A 4,650-nucleotide genomic window follows, 5' to 3' on the forward strand; every position below is an offset into this window, starting at 1 on the left:
TGTCTGAATTCTTTGTCTCTTTCTGCTGTAAATAAAAACAATAAAAATGGATAAATGGGTTAAAAAGAGAGAGCCAGTTTGGTGTAGTGGTTAAGAGCGTGGACTCTAATCTGGGAGAACCGGGTTTGATTCCCCACTCCTCCACATGCGGCTGGTGGTGTGACCTTGGGCCAGTTACTAGTCCTTTCAGAGCTGTTCTCTCAAGGACAGTTCTGGAAAGAACTCAGTCAGCCCCGCCTACCTCACAGGGTGTCTGTTGTGGTGAGAAGAAGGGAAGGAGATTGTAGGTCACTCCGAGTGATGGGCGAGGTTTAAATCCAGTCTCCTCCTCCTCTTCTTCCTCTTCTTCCTCTTCCTCCTCCTCCTCCTCTCTGAGCCTGTGGGCAATTTTGGAATTCTGACACAGTGTGGTGGGCACAGCCACAAAATGGCCTCCACAAAATGGCCGCCGCAGCTTAACTTCAGGCACCCCTTGTGACGATCCTTGTGCTGTGGGCGGGAGCGGCTGCCAAAGCAGTGATTCTAGAAATCTACTCAGCCAATCCGACCTTCGTTGGCCAGTCAGAAGCCTTATTGAGCAAAGACGTCTGGGGAGCACCAGGAGAGGTGTTGGCATGGGCCGTGCTGCCCAAGGGGCCCCATGCTGGGGACTCCGGTCTTAAAAGGATTCTGGTTTTGGTCCCTCCGTGACAGACGGTTGGGGGGGGGGATTCCCGAGGATAGGGATGACTTCATGATGTCAGCTTGTGTTAGGATTCTTTTATGAGTAAGTCAGCAGAGTATTAAGAGACTGAGTCCATGGTGTGTTTTAAAAATATAAAAGTTTACTATCAACCTAACACGGGGAAAAGGTACACAGGATATGAAAATAACAAAGAGCGAATATGTCTACATCCTTGCTGCTAAAAGGTAAAACGGGAAGAGCCGGAAGGGCGTCTCCTTCTCTAGTCAGAACAAAGAACAGGGAGGAGAAACCAGTATGCTAAGTACTTGACACCTTGGTTTCCAATCAGAGTAGCAAACTAGCTCCAAAGTTCCCGGGCATCCTATTGTCTAAACAGATTGGTGACAAAACAAACATGTGACTTAACAAACATCATTAACCCTGTAAATACTGAAGTGTTTTAAACTTGTAACACCCAACAGCTTGAACCCTGAATCGGCTCGCCAATTTTGACCTCTTCTTCTCTCCCCTCTCTCCCCCTCCCCCCCCCCCTCTTCCGCCTTCCCTAATCCGCTTTGTGGGGGAAGAAGCCTCTGAAAGTGAAGTATAAGCCTCTGGACACCCTCCTCAAAGTGGCTCATGAGGAGATTCGGGATGAGGTCTTCATGGAGGAAGAGGAGGAGGAGGACGTCGTCCACAGCTGGGACCACGCGAGGTAGACCGGAACCCCCTTGCATTGCATCAGGTCCCGCCTTTCCCTTTCAAAGAGTCACACCCCACACCCCACAGGCCAGGTTTCCAGCTTTTCCAGCAGGTGCAGGGGGGGAGGTCGTGGAAACCCTCCATGGGGAAGGGGCTGTGTTCTCCGCTGCTGTCCCGGCACAGCTCTGGCACCTCCGTGCTTTGTGACAGACAGGGATCCAGCAGGGGTGCCTTTTCCCCGCAGGGAGATGCTGTCAGAAAAAATGCTTCTCCTTTTGACACTTTTGCCTGTCGCCCTGACCTGGATAGCCCAGGGAAGCCTGATCTCGTCAGGTCTCGGAGGCTAAGCAGGGCCGACCCTGGAAAGTACTGGGATGGGAGGCCTCCAAGGAATACCAGCAGTCGGGAGGCGGGGGCAGGCTTTATTCAGCCACCTCTCTGGGTATCCTCCAGGCCCACAGTAGGGGTCAGTCACCAGAGGTCGCCATGACTTCCAGATGCACATATGTTCACGTGTGTGCACACACACACATTAAAAAAAACAATCACCTGCTGAGACCATCTTCTTTAAGCCACCAACATAATCTTGGCTGTGAGGGAAACCCCTGCAGGGCAAATCCATCATGCATGGGTGCTTTGCAACAAAGGTGTCTGGTTTGCAATGGCTGACAAGCCTTTGGGAACTGGGCGTGCGATGGGGTCAAGGCACCCGTGCTGCAGCCTCCCATCTTCTGCTTTTCAGGCTGTGCTTACTGGAACCCCACGAGGAGACGACCGGTTCCAGGGAATGGTGAGTGACTGTACAGGAACCAGACCAGAGCCGGCTGTGGGATCTTTTAAGCTCCTTTGGTGGGCAGGGGGCAGCCTCCTTGTTGGGTGATAGTGAGATATTGAAGGTCGCCATGACTTCCAGATGCACACATGTTCACATGTGCGCACACAGACACATGCACATAAAAAACAAACCATCACCTGCTGAGACCGTCTTCTTTAAGCCACCAACAAAATCTTGGCTGTGAGGGAAACCTCTGCAGGGCAAATCCATCATGCACGGGTGCTTTGCAACAAAGGTGCCTGGTTTGCAAGAGCTGACAAGCCTTTGGGAACTGGGCGTGCGATGGGTTCAAGGCACCCGTGCTGCAGCCTCCCATCTTCTGCTTTTCAGGCTGTGCTTACTGGAACCCCACGAGGAGACGACCGGTTCCAGGGAATGGTGAGTGACTGTACAGGAACCAGACCAGAGCCGGCTGTGGGATCTTTTAAGCTCCTTTGGTGGGCAGGGGGCAGCCTCCTTGTTGGGTGATAGTGAGATATTGAAAAAAAGGGTATTTAGCAGAGATAAGATGGTCTAGCAGTGCCGGAGTAAAATAATTCAGACTCAGAGTCCATGTGTGATTAAAAAAAAATTAGCCACTGTGTGACACAGAGTGTTGGACTGGATGGGCCACTGGCCTGATCCAACATGGCTTCTCTTGCGTTCTCATGATCTGAGGGCCACGACAGAGGCCACGTGAGTAAATCTGGGGTGGGGCTGGTGGGGTGGCAGCCAGTGTTCCCTCTAAGCTGAGTTGGTGTGAGCTAGCTCACAGGTTTTTAGCCTATGGCTCACACATTTTTGTATTAGCTCAGGAAGGATGGCTCCAGAGCAAACTAATTTATGCAGCAGCCAAATCTCCTGCTCACAACGTTAATGCCAGTAGCTCAAAGAGTAGAATTTTTGCTCACAGAGCTCCATAGTTTACCCGGAACATTGGTGGTAGCTGTCTCTTCCCTTCATGATGCCCACTTCTTTTGGAAAATCCACATGGGCCAGATTTGGGATGTTTCTGCACTTGCTGCCTGGTCTGGATTGGGACCTATCTGGAAGTGCGGAGGGGGTGTCCTACTTCCACACAGCTTCATGGTCCATCTGTGCATCTCCCACCTTTTCCTTAGCTTTTCTGAGTCCTTTCCAACACCTGCTTCACGATGAGGAATTGGTCCTGTCCCCTTCAGCACCATTTCCCCTCCTCCGGTCTTCTTTGTTGGGGGGACACTTCCCACCCCATGCAGCCAAGGAGGGGCCTTGTTATGTTTTAAAATGAGCAGTTGCTAGATCACTTGAGCTGCAGTGGCTCAAGTGGTTAAGACGCTGAACTGCAGGCTGTGGAAGGTCAGTAGTTCAGCAGTTCGAGACCCGAGTGCCACATGACGGAGTGAGCTCCCGTCTCTAGTTCCAGCTCCTGCCAACCTAGCAGTTCGAAAGGAAGAAATTGCAAGTAGATAAATAGGTACCACTTCAGTGGGAAGGTAACAGCGTTCATTGCGCCTTGGTGTTTAGTCATGCCGGCCACATGACTACGGAAAATGTCTTCGGACAGCGCTGACTCTTCGGCTTTGAAACGGAGATGAGCACCGCAACCCTAGAGTCGGACTCGACTGCCTTTCGAGCAAGGGAAACCTTTACCTTTACCTAGATCACTCTAGCATTAACATTACATCTAATAGGTCCTTTGAAGTCCGAGTGTTTTTTAAAAACCTCCTTTCATGACAGAGATTTTAATGGGAAAGACTCACCAGTTTCTCTTGAAAGAAGGGGGGGCTGAAACTGTGCCCCCCCTGCTGTTTCTAAGATGGCATAGCAATGAGGCCGAAGACAGGTTTGCCAGGTTGGGGGGAGGGGGGGGTTCTGCAATCCAGTTCATACATTTTAATTCTCTCTCTCTTTTTCATTTTCAGGGCTGAAGAACCAAAAAGAACAGGAAGAGCCCAAATGATTTTATGAAAATTTATGAAAATTCTATTTACTCTATACCTCTCTGGCTTTATCAATTTTTGTACATATTGTACATACTTCTCTGGCTTTGTAAATATTCATAGGTGTTATAAAAAAGTTTTACTGTTTGTGCTGTATATTATTTAAAACAGAGCTCTGAAATGTATCCCTGTTGTTGTTACTCATGGGAAGAGCTGGGGAGTGAAGAGCTGGGGCAGTGGAGAAGGAGGAGGAAGAAGACGAAGATTTATACCTCACCCTTCACTCGGAGTCTCAGAGGGGCTTACAATCTCCTTTCCCTTCCCCTCAACAGACACCCTGTGAGGTAGGTGGGGCCGAGGGAGCTCTTTCAAGGACTGCTCTCGAGAACAGCTCCGAGAACTTGTGACTGACCCAAGGTCACACCGGCAGCTGCATGTGGAGGCATGGGGAATCAAACCCAGTTCTCCCAGATGAGATTCCGCGCTACTACACGAGACTGGCTCTCCTTTCCCTGCCCATGACATCGAGTCCCTTGAATTCCTGGCCC

Source organism: Gekko japonicus, unplaced genomic scaffold (genome assembly GCF_001447785.1).
Source record: "Gekko japonicus isolate JY-2015 unplaced genomic scaffold, Gekko_japonicus_V1.1 scaffold3955, whole genome shotgun sequence".
Classification (NCBI taxonomy): Eukaryota; Metazoa; Chordata; class Lepidosauria; order Squamata; family Gekkonidae; genus Gekko; species Gekko japonicus.